Source organism: Phascolarctos cinereus, unplaced genomic scaffold (assembly GCF_003287225.1).
Source record: "Phascolarctos cinereus isolate Bilbo 61053 unplaced genomic scaffold, phaCin_HiC Scaffold_7;HRSCAF=346, whole genome shotgun sequence".
NCBI classification, from domain to species: domain Eukaryota; kingdom Metazoa; phylum Chordata; class Mammalia; order Diprotodontia; family Phascolarctidae; genus Phascolarctos; species Phascolarctos cinereus.
This window is the reverse complement of record NW_027556180.1, coordinates 134,345,552-134,363,470: the sequence shown is the minus strand read 5'-3', so window position 1 is coordinate 134,363,470 and position 17,919 is coordinate 134,345,552.

The window sequence follows — 17,919 nt, the reverse complement described above, 5'->3', positions numbered from 1 at the left end:
TTAATCAAATTAACCAAAGGCTCATCTATTTTACTGTTGCTGTTGTTGTTTTCATAAAATCAGTTCTTAGTTTTATTTATTAGTTCAAGTTTCCTTAATTTCAATTTTATTAATCTTTCCTTTGATTTCCAGAATTTCTAATTTGGTATTTAATTGATAATTTTTAATTTGTTCTTTTTCTAGCTTTTTTAGTTCTGCACCCAGTTAATTGATCTCCTCTTTCTCTATTTTATTCATGTAAACATTTAGAGAAATATACTTTCTCCTAAGAACTGCTTTGGCTGAATCCCACAGGTTTTGATAGATTCACTACTGTTGTTCTCTTTAATTAAATTATTGTTTCTGTGATTTGCTTTTTCATTCACTCATTCTTTAGGATTAGATTATTTCATTTCCAATTAATTTTAGTATATTTTCTGAGACTGTTAATTACATGTAATTTTTATTACATCATGATCTGAAAAGGATATATTTAACATTTTTGCCTTTCTGCATTGGATTGTGAGGGTTATATGCTCTAACACATGGTCGGATTTTGTGTAGGTGTCATGTACCACTGAGATAAACATATTCTTTTCTATCCCCATTCATTTTTCTCCAGAGCTCTATCATATCTAACTTTTTCTAAAATTCTATTCACCTCCTTAACTTCTTTCTTGTTTATTTTGTGGCTAGGTTCATCTAGTTTTGAGAGGGAGAAATCAAGGGCACTCACTAGTATAATTTTGCTGTCTATTTCTTCCTGTAACTCACTTAACTTTTCCTTTAAGAATCTGGAGGCTATACTACTTGGTATATTTATGTTTACTACTGATATTACTTCATTGTTTATGATACCTTTTAGCTAGATCTAGTTTCCTTCCTTATCTCTTTTAATTAGGTCTATTTTTGCTTCTGCTTTGTCTTAGATCATGATTGCTATCCCTGTTTAGGTTTTTTTTTTTTTTTACTTCAGCTGAAGCATAATATATTCTGTTCCAGCCTTTTACCATTGCTCTGTGGATATCTCTCTGCATCAAATGTGCTTCTTCTAACTAACATATTATAAGTTGGTTTTTAATTCCACTCTTCAATCTGCTTCTGTTTTATGGGAGAGTACCCATTTACATTCATACTTACGATGACTGTGTATTTCCTACCATCCTATCCCCCCATTTATACTTTCCTCTCTCCTTTCACTCTTTCCTTCCTCACTAGTGTTTTACTTCTGACCACCACCTCCTTCAATCTGCCCTCCCTCCTTTCCACATTCATCTCTCTTTTCTTTCACCTTTCTTATTTTACTTCCCTGTAGGTTAAGATAAATTTCTATGCCCAACTGAGTGTGTATGTTATTCCCTCTTTAAGCCAAAATTCTATGAGAGTAAGGTTCACCCTATATGCCTTCTTTCTCTGTACTGTAATAGTTTGTTTTGCACCTCTTCACGTGATATAATTTACCCTACTTTGTGTCTCCTGGCCTCTTCTTACTGTTCAATCCTTTGTTTCAGACCTTATTTTTTTATATTGCCCCATCAAAATCAACTTATATCCATACCCTCTGTCTATGTGTACCCCTTCTAGCTGCCCTAATAAAGATACAGTTCTCAAGAGTTACAAGTGTCATCTTTCCATATAGAGAGGTATAAAGTTTAACCTTATTGAATAACATGTTTTTTTTAAATTTTCTATTTACTTTGTGCCATATAAGCAAGTACAATTGGCTGGCATAATTTAGTTATATTTAGATGTTCCCATATCCAATATAGTACATGCCACACAAATAAAATGACATTCACTAGGTTGTATAAGTCATTCATATTTCCTTTTGCTTTATTTCACATGTTTTATTTTTATAATGTTTGGGTGCCTATGATAAGTGGGATCCAACCAAACCCAGAGCCTGAGAGGATTGAAGCCCATTTGTCTAAGCCTAAAAAATAGTACTCTATACAAAGTAGATGGAAGTTTTCCAGAGACAGGAAGGCACTGACATCTGGGGGTTGTGGGAAGAGTTTATTGAAAAGATAGTAAGTGACTTGATTTTTTTAAAGGAAGCCAAGGCTTATAAGAGACAAAGATGAGAGGGAAAGGGATTTCAGACATGGAAAACAGCCAGTGCAAAGGGAAAAATATGCAATCTCTTGTTTAAGGGGAAAAAAAAAAAACAAATAGGCCAGTATGCATAAAATGTCAAGGAGACAATATCATGAAGGAATATCATGAAGACAATAAAGTACAAAATATTGGAAAGATAAAAAGAGGCTAGGTTTTAAAGTGTTTAAAATGTCAAGTGGAAGATTCATATTTTTTTTCTATACATAATAGTCTAGTTACACAGTAACTGTATACCAGATTTGAACCCTGACTCCATGTCCAATACTCTATTCATTATGCAATCTAGCCACCTTTAATGATGTGGTTAGAAGACAAATGCAGAAGGCTTAGAAAAATTAGGAGGAGATGTTGTTACTTTGAGCAAATTATTTTTTCAAGGAGTTTAATTAAGAAGACAAGGTAATAACAGTATGACAGCTAGAAAAGATAGTAGGATTTCTTAAGAGGTATTGTTGTTGCTGCTGCTTCTGCTGCTGTTGTTGCTGTTGTTTTAAAGTTACAATTAGGGGCAGCTAGGTGGCGCAGTGGATAGACCACCAGCCCTGAAGTCAGGAGGACCTGAGTTCAAATCCAGCCTCAGACCAAACACTTGACACTTGCTAACTGTGTGACCCTGGGCAAGTCACTTAACCCCAATTGCTTAAAAATAAAAACAAAAAAAAAACCCAAAAATAAAGTTGCAGTTGACTTGGGAATGTGAGTTGACACCAGGTAAAGATCCAGGAGAAAAGAAAATATTGAAGATTTGAGAGGGGGAGGTTAAAGAGGTAATAGTGGGCAGCAATGCAATGGAGAATATAGGAGGAAGAGGATGGAAACAAAAGTTTATATAGATCTTGCTAAAAAGTTACCATAGACAATGAAATAACATCAATACTAACCATATATGCACTAAGTATTATGCCATCCAAATACTTAAAGAAGAAGTTAAGTGAGTTACAGGTTCATGACCAAACAGGAGATAGAGAGTTTTATGAAATATAAAATAGATAATTTTGATTGTATTAGTTAAAAAAAAGTTTTGCACAAACAAAACCAATGCAACCAAGATTGGAATGAAAGAAGAAAGTTGGGAAACAATCTTTAGTGCAAGTATCTGATAATAACCGCATTTCTCAAATATATACAGAACAGAGTCAAATTTATAAGAATATGTCGTTCCCCAATTGTTAATTGTTTAAAGGATATGAACAGGTAATTTTCAAATTAAGAAATTAAAGCTATCTATAGGTATAGGAAGAAGTACTCTAAATTATTTTTGATTAGAGAAATACAAATTAAAAGAACTCTGAGGTACCACCTCATACCTATCATATTGGCTAATAAAAAGGGAAGTGATAAATGTTGGAGAGGATGTGAGAAAATTGGGACACTAATGCACTGTTGGTAGAGTTGTGAACCGATCCAACTATTCTGGAGAATAATTTGAAACTATGCCCAAATGGCAACCAAATTGTGTATACCATTTAATCCAGCAATACCACTACTAGGTTTATATTCCAAAGAGATCATTAAAAAAGGGAAAAGGACCTACATGTGCAAAAAATATTTATAGCAGCCCTTTTTGTGGCGGCAAATTTTGGAAATTGAGAGATGCTCATCAATTGGGGAATAGCTGAACAAGATGGGATATATCACTGTAATGGAATACTACTGTGCCATAAGAAATAATAAACAGGGACAGCTAGATGGTGCAGTGGGGGGCAGCTAGATGGTGCAGTGGATAGAGTAACAGCCCTGGATTCGGGAGGACCTGAGTTAAAATCCAGCCTCAGACACATAACACATACTAGCTGTGTGACCCTGGGCAAGTGACTTAACCCCATTGCCTAGCCAAAAGAAAAAAAAAAAGAAATAATAAACAGGCAGATTTAAGAAAAACCTGGAAAAACTTGTATGAACTGATGCAAAGTGAAATGAGCAGAACCAAGAAAACATTGTACACAGTATCAGCAACATTGTGTGATGATCAACTATGAATGACTCAGCTCTTCTCAGCAACACAATGACCCAGGTACAAAGGATTAATGAAGGAAAATGCTATCTATGTTCAAACAAAGAACTGATGGACTCTGAATGCAGATTGAAGCATACCTTTTTAATTACTTAATTCTTTTCATTTTTCTTTCCCTTTGATGTTTCTTCTTTCACAACTGTGAGTCATATGATAACACATGAATAACCTATATCAAATTGCCTACCATTTTATGAAAAAGGGAGGGAGGGAAGGAGGAACAAAACTTTGGAATTCACAGTCTTGTAAAAATGAATGCTAAAAATTGTCTTGACATGTAATTGGGAAAAAATAAAATATTATTTTAAAAATATTTTATGTAGACTCTAGAGGGAATATCCTTCAAATGAAGGACTATATCTTCATCAGAGACCATTGTTCTTAATAAGAGGTTATGTCAGAGGAGTGTGAGTTGTAGAGAAGAGAAGGAACTCTTTTCAAAATTTTTAGGTTACTAATTTTGTGTTCAATTATTCTACTACTTTCATTGAAATTATTTAGTTGCTCTTTATCTTGGATTATACATTTATAAAATATGTTTAGTAATAATCTACCCTACACGTAGTTGTTGTTATGGTCCTTGGCCATAAAAAATATATATAAAAACCATCATTGAGTACATTCAGAAAGCAACATGTTCCTGCCCTATTATTAAATTAATTATGTGCGACCTTTATTTTTGTCACATAAACCCTAGATTAGTTTACAGAAATTTAGAATTTGCTATATTGTGTATCTTGGCTTGCCTCAGGAAAAACAAATATATTTCTTTGGTTCTTTTAAAAAAAAAGGACCATCTGCAGAATCTTTAAAAATAATATATCTTTCCCTCAGCCTGTAATGACATTCACAGTAGGGATTCAGATGCTCTGACAGTATCATAGAAAGTAACAGCGAGCAGGGTATAATGTGGCCTTGGTGAAAAAGAATTTAACGGTCCATCCCCCAGCAAGAACTTTTTCTCAGCATGATGAACACATAATTAGGGGAAATATGACAAACCGAAAGTTTTGGCAACTAACTTGATAATTTCTGTCACTTTCTATTCTAAACAACTATCATGGTGAAACTAATGTGAATGGTACACAATCTGTACAATTTAAAAAATGTGACATGCTAAGAATGTGCCTTTTTCCTGGTTGTCTGTGAAATCACCTACCTTTATTTTAAGTTAATGTTGACTGTTTCAAGTACTATAATAAAAAAAAAAAAGGTAACCACATTGTACTGAAACACACCTTGCATGGCATTAGTTTTTTGGGTTTTTTTTTTTAACAAAGATCTAGACCATCCAAGTGGCATTGTATAAAATTACTCCTTAGTTCTCTGTTTTCCTAAGAGATGTGGATGGCTAGCCAGGACAACAGGATAAATACTATAATTGTCTCTTATGTTTTCTATCTATTTGAAGGAGGGTTCTGAGAATTACTGTTATTTGTAAAGGTTTGCTCTATTGTGCATCTCTGGATAGGTAATATATACAGATAGATCATGATACAAATGATAGTGCTAATAGGTTTTAAAAAATCTGAAACATAATACTATAGAAACAATTTCTAGCCATGCAAATTAATATTTATTTATGAAGTACTGACAATTCCATAATTACATTTTCATCAACTAAATAGTTTTTTTTTTTTGCTTTTTTTCCATGTTATCCAATGAAAGGATTTCATTAAGTGATATGGAGTTGGGAATACAATTAAAAATTTGGGAACTGGGAATATTAATTATAATTCTGTCTCTAATTTGTATGTAGCTTAGGGATTTTAGAGATTTGCCTTGGAAGGTCATTTGTAAAAGGAGGGGCTTGGTCTATAATAAGTTTTCTTAGCCTAGGGGTCATGAGGTCTGTGGAAATATTCCAGGACATCCCTTGAATTTAAATGGAGAAATATTGTCTTTACTTTCACTAACCTTTAGTGAAGTTTCACATTTCCTTCTAGATGGACAATGGAGTAGCCACAGAATTCAGTAGAAAGGGGGCAGAGGCAAGAATCAAATGAAGGTAATTTTTCAGTGCTTACAGTATTCCCAAGCCCTGATGTTAAAAATAGTAATTTTAAAAACCACCAATATATTGCTGGTGTTGAAATAGAATGACAAATTGCAGAATACCAAAATTTCTAAACCATCAAAATTTATGATGACCCACAAATAAATGGAGTGACAAAGTAGTCATAAGTAGTTAGTGCTACAAATGATAACATGGTCAAAGGAACAATGTTAGGAGGAAAAAGTGGCACTGAACAAAAGCATTCATAATCATGATGTGTTCAAGGACGTAGAAGAAGGTCCTTTGTATATTAAGCAGATCATCTATGAAAGACTCATGGGGTGATGTGAAAAGGAATTATCCAGTTTGAAAAGACATAGGTAAAAATCAGTTTACATGCCCTCTTTCTTTTGATGATCACTTCAGTACAAGGATTTTACTCTCAGACTTCTCATTTCCCTCATGGCTGTACTCACTTTGGAATCATTTGTCTTCTTCACTAGGCCCTGGTGCCAGGTACCTCTCCTTGTTGCCCCTTTTCAAACTTCTTTTGCATTTTATCTTTCCCCAATACATTGTAAGCTTCTTGAGAGTAGGGACTGTCTTTTTTCATTTGTATTTTTATTCCCCAATGCTTAACACAGTGTCTGACACATTGTAATTTCTTAACAAATGTTTATTTATTACTGATTATGGCCCTTTTATTTCTGGAGAAACCTGATTCAGAGAATTTATATGAATTGCCTATGGTTATTCAATTAACAAGTGGCAAAACCAGGTCTTCTTTTCCCAAAGCCAAATTACTTTTTGCTATCATAGTATAACAGTTTCCAGTTAAACATTCCATACTATTACTTCAACACTCTCTTACTTCATATTTGTCTTAGACAACTTTCATCTTCCTCCATATTTCTCAATATTTAGATGGTACCCTTCACCTCCCAGAATTAGTATTATCATGTTTTGTTTTGTTTTAATCTCCCTCCCCTTCCCCTCACTTCCCCACCTCCCCCACCAGTCTTCAACAAAACATGGTCTCAGTAAAGGACTCATCAAAATCACTCATACTGGGGTATTAATTGCCTGATAAAAAGTTAATTTTTAAGGTTAATGATAAAGATGTGTTGCTGATCCCAAAGGTAATTCCTTTAATTAGATGCATTTCTCCCAGTGTGAATTAGTTGAACCAAAGGAACTCCTAATTTTGGAATTTCAATCATCTATGTAGAATAGTATTTTCAGGGGCTAATGTGAACTTTCCTTGTAATCTTGAACTCATGCTGCATGAATGACTTTCTTCTAATATGGGTCAACCTAATTTTAGCATTTTCTCCTACATTAATTCATTTATACATATATACACACACATGCATATATACACATTTATATACATATCATACATATATATATACACATACATACACATATACAAATATAAATAAAAATTTGTGTTTATGCATACGTAAATACAAACACATTGTGTATACAAATATATATGTGTGTGTACACAGACACACACGTGTGTCTTTATAGGTGTATATATATATATATATATATATATATATATATAGTACATATATGTATACTGTACATATGTATGCACATTTCTATAATTTTAAGTGATATAATTTTATACATGTATACATACATACAAAACAGTATGTACATATATGTATACATGTACATATATGCACATATACATTTGCACATTCTTATACATGTATGCCTATACATGCAACTGCCTACCTGGGAGAGGATTCTAGGTACACAAAAGAAAAGTACAGATTCATTAAGAATATTCTTAAGTTCAACATTATCACTTGAAAAAAAAAGGAAATAACCATAGCCTACATAACATATGACATCTAGACAGGAATAAACAAATAAATTAATAAATAATTACCTAAACCCAACAGTAACACTTTTCAAAAACCTACAAAGAGTGAAGTAAGTTTTTGAAAAATAAGAACTGAAAAAAATAATTATATCATGGGCAAAATAAAGAGCATTTAGATAGCTTATGTTTTGGAGAATGTTGTGGAATATGAGATAGGAAAAGAAACTAAGGAAGAAAAGTCAGTTTGGAAGAGAACTAAGTCAAGTTAAATGCAAGGGAGGCCTGATCAATGACAATAAATACAGCAGAAAGTTCAAGAAAGATGAGAAAAGAAAATGTTAATTACCATAGAAAGGTCCCAACTAATTTATATGTCTGATTTCTAGTTTTTCTGTGTGATCAGTAGAAAATATTGAAACCACAAATGGGACATGCCCATAAACACTAATGATGACACAGTCTTTATAGGAAAAGGGGAATAATTTGTGTCCATAAACTGTAAAATTAAACATAGATCATGTTTAATTTCAGTCATTTTTCAGTCGTGTCTGACTCCTTTGACCTCATTTGAGGTTTTCTCAGCAAAAATACAGTAGTAGTTTGTGTTTCCTTCTCCAACTCATTTTATAATTAAGAAAAATGAAGGAAACAGGGTTAAATTACTTGCCCATGACCACACAGCTGATAAGTGTCTGAAGCCATATTTTATTTTTGTTTTTTTAACTATCTATTGACCTAGCTTCCCAGATCATGTTAGAATTCATTTTAAATACTCCTATCCCAAAAGCATCACCTAAAGAAGAAAGTCTTTCAGATATGGAGGTTCCAAATATTAAAAATTGGGAGCAGAGTCAAAATGGTAGAGGAAATTAAGCATTTCTGCTGAGTTCTCTCAACCCATCACCTAAATAACTTCTAAAGGCCATGTGAGATCAAATTCTGAGCAGGATAACCAGAAAAAGAAAAAGTAACAGTATCTCATTTTTCCAACCCAGGACACCAAATGAGAACTGAAAGAGAGGTCTGCCTATGCACTCTTGATTAGGTGTTTGCTGGAAGTCTGTATTGGGGCAACATTCACAGTGGCAGCAGCAGAGGCAGTGATTGAACCAAGTATGGTAAGGCAAATAAACCCCTTGTGAGAAAGATGTAACAGAGAACCTCTGTCCTAGCACTGGGCATAGAACCTGGTGGAATTTGGGAACTCCTTCCTGATTACCCACTTGCAGTTCCAGGGAACAGAAAAGCTGTTGGTGTATTCTGATCATGGTGGAGCAAAGGCCCTAATTGGGTAAGGACAAGAGCTCAGACCAGAAGAATAATGACCAGAACTCTCCCTGATCATAAAACCCACCAAGAGCAAAACTGAATATAATGCTACAGGTGAGAAAGTGAACCTTTAATGAAATAGAGAATTTGTCATTTTAAGAAAAGCTAATTAGAGCTTTTCTTAAAGTGATAAATACTATCTAAAGTCAAGAACAAACTTTATCTATAATGGGGAAAGAACAGAACTAGAAATCTTCTTATAAGATTACTAGTGAAGCAAGGATGTCCATTAACACTACTATTATTCAATATTATATTAGAATTGCTAACTATAGCAACAAGAAAAAAATAAATTAATTTAAGGAATAAGCATAGACAATGAGGAAATAAAACTATCACGTACTGAAGATCATATGAGCATATACTTAGAAAAAATATAGAGAGTTAATTTTAAAAACTAGTATGAACAGCAATTTTAGCAGAGCACAAGATATAAAGTAAACTTGTAGAAATCATGTGTTTCTGTATATTACCAATGAAATTCAACAGGAAGAGATAGAAATAAAAATTAAATTTAAAATAACTGCAAATGGTATAAACTACTTGAGAGTCTTTCTGTCAAGACACATTCAGAAATTTCATGAACACAATTACAAACACTTTTCACCAAAAGAAAGTACAAAATAATTGGAGAAATATTAATTTCTCATGGGTAGGTCAAGCCAGTATAATGAAATTGACAATGCTACCTAAATTAATTTATATTCAGTGCCATTCCAATCAAATCACCAAAGAATAATTTTGTAGAGCTAGAAAAAAAAACTGATAAAATCATCTGGAGGAAAAAAAGGTCAAGCATATCAAGGGAATCAATGAAAAAATGTGAAGGAAGATATCCTAGCAGTTTCAGATTGCAAGCTTTACTACAAAACAGTAATCATCAAAACAATTTGGTACTTGGATAAGAAAAAGGGTAGTTGACAGGTGAAATAGAGTAGGCACACAATATACAAAAATAAATGACCACAGGAACCTAATATTTGATGAACACAAAGATCCAAACTATTGGACCAAGAGCTTACCATCTGAGAAAAAAAAATTGCTGGAAAAAGTGGAAAACAGCCTGGCAGGAACTAGTCATGGACCAACATGAGATCAAAATGGTCACATCATCTAGATACAAAGTAGATATACCATAAGTAACTTAGGTCAATATGGACAATTTTACCTGTCAGATCTATGGTTAAGGGAAGAGTTTGTGACCAAACAGGAGACAAAGGGATCACAGGAAATAAACTGGATAATTTTTATTAGAGTAAACTGAAAAGTTTTGGAAAAAATGAAACAAAACAAACCACAGACTTTTTTTTTAAAGCAGAAAACTGGGAAGGCAGGGTGGAGGATGGGAATTTACAGCAAGTTTCTCTGATAAAGAAATTATTTCTCAAACATATGGGGAAATAAGCCAAATTTATTTTTAAAAAATAGAAATTTAAGAGCCATTTCCCAAGTCCTGAATGGTTGAAGGATATAGAGGAAGGAAGGAAAGATAAAAGATAGGGCTACTAGAATATAGAAGTTGAGCTCATTCCTCTTTCTCATTCTTGTATCAATGAATTTACAAAACTTACCCTGCACTTTCCCTCTTTTTCTTATGCTTATACTAAAAATATTTTTGTAACTGAATATGATCAAATACAAATGAGATAATTCAGTACTGGCTATGACACAGATTGAAGGAATATCTGGAAGAAAAAATAAGATATTCCCACCAAAAAAAGGATAATTCCAAAAGAACATAAGTAACTTCAGACTATGCTAAAGAAAAAGAAGAGAAGAGGAGGAAGAAAGAAAAATAAAGTGATCAAAACTATACCAGTAACTACCAAACCATTTTTGTTTGTATTACTTATAATAAAATCTTAGTTAGATATAGGATGCCTTCATTTTTGGACATAAATTATGCTTATATTTAACTCTCTCTCCTTTGACTCCCATTTTTTTCTCCAGAGTAGAAAAAGTAATTTTAAAAAAATTCTAGCTGTATATTATGTAAGTGTAGCTAAGTGGAAGAATGGACGGAGTGCTGGCCCTAGTGTCAGGAAGACCTGAGTGCAAAAATAGACTCAGGCACTTATTAGTTGTGTGCCTATGAACAAGTCACTTAACTACTATCTCTCTTAGTTTCCACATATATAAAATTGGGATAATAAAAGCACCTGTTATGGTTGTTGTAAGAATCAAATGAGACAATGTTTGCAAAGTTTTGTGCAAATTTTAGGACAAATCACTATCCATATACACGTATGTATGTTAGCTATTATTATTATTTTTTTTACATTGACAAGTCTGTCATAATCTAGAGATCTGTACCAACTAAAGTTCTAGAACTATAAAATATAAAAATTTAGACATTGAGTATATCCTTGGGGGAAAATATAGGAGAAGGGAATAGATAAACTGTCAGACAACTTTCTATAATAAGCCACATCATTCCTGTCACACCACTTCCTGAGAGGTATATAGTATATATGTTCATACTGTGTCCATTTCTTCTTGATTTAAAAGATCATTTGTCTTGGTAGAACAGAATTCAGGCTTAAAACCCTTCTTCAAACAAAGTGTTTCTTAAACATCTGATAAAGTAATTTGATTTCCATGACAGATACAACTACAGGGAATCTTTGTTCAACAATCCTTGGAGTGTTGACATCAAGTGACCCATAAAACAGTGATATTAGCTCAGTTATATTTTTTCACATGTCACAAAAGATATTGTACAAAATTCAAGCACAGTAATCAACTGTATCATTGTTTTCCAAATGATTCAGTAGCCTGATATCTTTGTAATAATTGCACAGAAAACCCCAGAATATCTAGCATGCATATATAGAATACATACATTCAACTCACGTATATATTCTATAAATCATCTACTACTTTTAATAAACAAGCCCCGAGGTCCTTGAACCAGAGCATAAAGTGGACATAGAAAGACCACACCCATAACCTCCTGAAAGAGATCTCAAATTGAAAACTCCAAGAGATATAGTAGCCAAATTCCAAAATTAACAGGTCAAAGAAAAAATATTGCAAGCCACCAGAAAGAAACAATTTAAATATCATGGAACAACAGTCAGGATTACACAGGACCTCACAGCTTCTACATCAAAAAAAAAAAAAACATAAGGCATAAAATACAATATTCCATAAGGCATAGGAGCTTGGATTACAACCAAGGATCAACTACCCAGTGAAAATGGGCATAGTCTTTCAAGGGAAGAGATGGAAATTCAATGAAATAGGGGATTTTCAACCATTCCTGATAAAAACAGTTCAACAGAAAATTTGATCTTCAAATAGAAGACTCAAGAGAGACATAAAAAGGTAAACAGGACAGAAAAAAACAACAACATGTTATTAATAAGAGCAAACTGTTTACATCCCTACAAGGGAAGATGGCGCTTGTAACTCTGGAGAACTGTATTGTTATTACACCATTTAAAAAAGGGTATACAGAGAGGGGATGGGTGTAAGTTGACTTTGATGTAAAGATAAAAAAAATCTAATCAAGTGAATTAGATGGATCTAAGTGGATTAATCTAACTAAGATACAAGGAGAAAAGGAAAGGAAGAGGCAGACAAGGGTAAATTGCATTACAGGAAAAAGCACAAAAACCTATTGCAATACAGGGAAAGAAGGGAGGAAGAAGAAATTGTTTGAACCTCACTGTCATCAGATTTGGCTCAAGGAGGGATTAACATAATCAGTTAGGTATAGAAATCTAACCTGCCCTATTATAGGCAGTAGGAAGGAAAAGTGGAAAGAAAAGGCTAATAGAAGAGAGGTGGGACTGAGGGAGATCATAAAGAAAAGCATAAACAGCAGGAAAATAGGATGGAGATAAAGGCACAGTAATCATAATTGAGAATGTGAATGGGATAAACTTTACCATAAAATGGAAATGGATATCAGAATAGATTAAAAAAAACCATAATCCTACAATATGTTGTTTTACAGGAAACACATTTGAAACAGAGGGACACAGGATAAAGGTAAAAGGTACAATATATTATGCTTTAGCTGAAGTAAAAAAAAAAAAAGCCAAGGTAGCAGTCCTGATCTCAAAGGAACAGCAAAAATAGATCTGATCAAAAGAGATAAGGAAGGAAGCTACATCCTGTTAAAAGGCACCATAGACAATGAAGTAATATCATAAGTAAACATATATGCACCAAGTGGTATAGCACCCAGATTCTTAGAGGAGAAGTTCAGGAAGTTACAGAAATAGACAGCAAAAATATACTAGTGGGGGACCTCAACACCCCCTCTCTGAACTGGATAAATCTAATCACAAAGTAAACAAGAAAGAAGTTAAGAAGGCAAACAGAATATTAGAAAATTAAGATATGTTAGAACTCTGGAGAAAGTTGAGTATGGATAGAAAGTAATATACCTTTTTCTTGGCAGTACAAGGCACTTACATTGACCAGGTACTAGGGCAAAAAAACCTCACAATCCAATGCAGAAAGACAGACATATTAAATGAATCTTTTTCAGATCATGATGCAATGAAAAATTATATGTAATAAAGGGCCATGGAAAAATGGACTAAAAATAATTGGAAACTAAATAATCAAATCCTCAAAAATGAATGGGTCAAACAATAAATCATAGAAACAATCTACAGCTCCATTCAAGAGAAGGACAATAATAGGACAACATACCAAAACTTATGGAATGCAGTAAAAGCAGTTCTTAGGGGAAGTTTTATATATCTAAATGCTTTCACATGAATAAAGTAGAGAAAGAGGAGATCAATGAATTGTGCATAAAACTAAGAAAACTAGGAAAAGAACAAATTAAAAATCCTCAGTTAAACACCAAATTACAAATATTGAAAACCAAAGGAGAGATTAATAAAATTGAAATTAAGAAAACTATTGAACTAATTAACAAAAGTAAGAGCTGATTTTATGAAAAAATATAGATAAATCTTTGGTTAATTTAATTTAAAAAATAAAGAAAGAAGAAAATTAAATTACCATTATCATAAATGAGAAGGATGAATCTGCCACCAAGGAAGAAGAAATTAAAACAATAATTAGGAACTATTTTGTTCAACTGTGTGCCAATACATTTGACAATTTTAGTGAAATTGATAAATATTTACAAAAAGAATAAATTGCCCAGATTAAGAGAAGAGGAAATAAAATACTTATATAAGCCCTTCTGAGAAAAAGAAATTTAACAAACCATTGATAAACTCCCTAGGAAAAATCTCCAGGGCTAGATGGATTTACAAGCCAAATTTATCACACATTTAAAGAAAAATTAATTCTAATACTATATAGACTATTTGGGAAAATAGGCAAAGGAGTCTAACTAAATTGTTTCTGTGATACAAATGTGGTGCTGATACTTAAGCCATGAAGGGTCAAAGCAGAGAAAGAAAATTATAGACCAATTTCCCTAATGAATATTGATGCAAAATTTTTTTTAAAATGTTAGCAAATAGGGGCAGCTAAGTGGCACAGCAGATAGAGCTCCAGCCTTGGAGTCAGGAGGACCTGATTTCAAATCTGGCCTCAGACACTTGACACTTACTAGCTGTGCGACCCTGGACGAGTCGCTTGACTGCAATTGCCTCACCAATAAGCAAAAAACAGACAAACAAAAAATATTAGAAAATAGATTACAGCAACTTATGACAAGAATAATACACTATGACCAGGTAAGATTTATACCAGGAATGCAGAACTGGTTCAATATTAGGAAAACTATCAGCATAATTGATTATATCAACAACAAAACTAATAGAAACCACATGATCATCTCAATAGATGCAGGAAAAAGCTTTTCACAAAATATAATACACATTCCTATTAAAAACACTAGAAAGCATAGGGGAAAAAAATGAAGTCTTCCTTAAAATAATAAGTAGCATCTACCTAAAACCTTCAGCAAGCATCATATGCAATGGGGACAAGCTAGAAGCATTTCCAGTAAGATCAGGGGTGAAACAAAAATGTCTATTATCACCACTGTTCTCAATATTGTACTGGAAATGTTAGCTTTAGCAATAAGAGAAGAAAAAGAAAATAAAGGTATTAGAATAGGCAAAGAAGAAACAAAGCTCTTACTCTTTGCAGATGATATGATGATATACTTAGAGAATCCTAGAGAATCAAGTGAAAAACTACTTAAAATAATAGCAAAGTTGCAGGCTATTAAATAAACCCACATAAATCATCAATATTTCAATATCTTACCAACAAAGTCCAACAGCAAGAGATAGAAAGAGAAGTTCCATTTAAATTTACTGTAGACCTTATAAATTATTTAGGAGTCTACCTACTGAAAGAAACCCAGGAACTCCATGAACAAAATTACACAACACTTTTTACACAAATAAAATCACATCTAAATAATTGAAAACACATCAGTTGCTAATGTTTAGGCTGACCTAATATAATACAAATGACAATTCTACCTAAGCTAATTTACTTATTCAATGCCATACCAATCAAACTACCAAAAGTTATTTTATAAAACTAGAAAAATAACAAGATTCATTTGGAATTACAAAAGGTCCAGAATATCAAGGGAACTAATGAAAAGAAATGGAGGGGAGGGTAGGCAAGCCATTCCAGATCTTAAATTGTATTATAAAGGAGCAATCATCAAAACTACTTGGTACCGGCTAAGAAATAGAGTGGTGGTCAGTGGAATAGGTAAGATATGCAAGACACAGTAGTCAATGACTACAGCAATCTGCTATTTGATAAACCCAAAGACCCCAGCTTCTGAGATAAGAACTCACTGTTGGACAAAAACTGCTGGGAAAACTAGAAAAGAGTATGGGAGAAACTAGGCATAGACCAAAATTTCACACCAAATGCCAAAATAAAGTCAAAATGGGTTCATGATTTAGATATAAAGGCTGATACTATAATCAAACTGGGAGAGCAAGGAATAGTTTATCTATCAGATTTATGGAGAACAGAATAGTTCATGACCAAACAGGAGATAGAGAACATTACAAAATGCAAAATGGATAATTTTGATTACATTAATTCAAAAAGGTTTTGCACAAACAAAGCTAATGTAACCAAGATTAGAAGGAAAATAAGAAACTGGGAAAGAATTTTTACAGTCAGTGTCTGTGATAAGGGCCTCATTTCTAACATATTTAGAGTATTCAGTCAAATTTATAAGAATACAAGTCATTCCCCAATTGATAAATGGTTAAAGGACATGGGTAGGCAGTTTTTCAGATGAAGAAATTAAAGCCATCTATAGTCATATGAAAAAATGCACTAACTTACTATTGATTAGAGAAATGCAAATCAAAACAACTCTGAGGTACCACATCACACCTATCAGATTGGCCAAGATGACAAAACAGGAAAATGATAAATGTTGGAGAAGATGGGGGAAAATTTGAAAACTAATGCATTGTTGGTGGAGTTGTGAAATTATCCAAACATTTTGTAGAGCTATTTGGAACCGTGCCCAAAGGGCTATAAAAATGTGCATGCCCTTTGACCCAGCAATAGCACTTCTAGGACTGTATCTTAAAGAGATCATACAGATAGGACAAGGATTACGTCTACAAAAATATTTATAGCAGCTCTTTTTGTGGTGGCAAAGAATTGGAAATTGAGGGGATGCCCATTAATTGAGGAATGACTGAACAAGTTGTGGTATATGAATTTAATGGAATACTATTGTGCTATGAGAAATGATGAGCAGGCTGACTTCAGAAAAACCTGGAAAGGCTTGTATGGACTGATACTGAGTGAAGCGAGCAGAACCAGGACAATGTTGTACACAGTAACAGCTATGTTGTGGGATGACTAATGTTAATACATGTAGCCCTTCTCAGTAATGCAAAATCTAAGACATCTCCAAAGGTCTCATGATGGAAAATTCTATCCATATCTAAAGAAATAACTATGAAGTTTGAATGCATGTTGAAACATGCTATTTGCTATTTTTTCTTGTGTTTTGTTTTGTTTCCTCTTTCTGGTGTTTCCTCCTATTCATTCTAATTCTTCCTTGCAACATCACTAACGTGAAAATGTGTTTAATAGGAATGTATATGTATAGCCCATATTAGATTGGGCACTATCTTGGTGATGGAGGGCGATAAAAATTTAAAAACTCAAAAACCTATGAAAGTGATTTTTGATAAATCAAAATAAATTAATAAAAAGAGGGAAGACAAAGGAAAAAAAAACAGACAATTTTACAAGTGATTTAAGAATTCCAAGAGGCAGCTGGTAAAGCTGTGATTAGAGTTCAGGAAAGATGATGGGTGGGGTTCATATGTAGATTTGGGAGTCATCTGTATAAGCATGGTAACTGAGTCCACAGGGAGCTGATGAGAACATCAAATGAAATCAAAAACAGATCAAAAACAGAAACGGTTCAGGATAGAACACTGGGAGATATTTAAGAGTAAATGAGTAAGACCTGGATCAAGACTCAACAATGTATACAACAGACATCAGACAGGTAGGAAAAGAACCAGAAGAGAACAGTGTCATGAATATATGGAGAACAGTTTAACTCTATTGGTATGTTTTATTCTGTAGAAATCTCTAACTTCTACATAAATATTGGATTACAAATTGAGATTGAGATAGTCCTAGAAAAGATGAAAGTGTGACAGTCACCACTGTATGCCACAAAAATCTCCA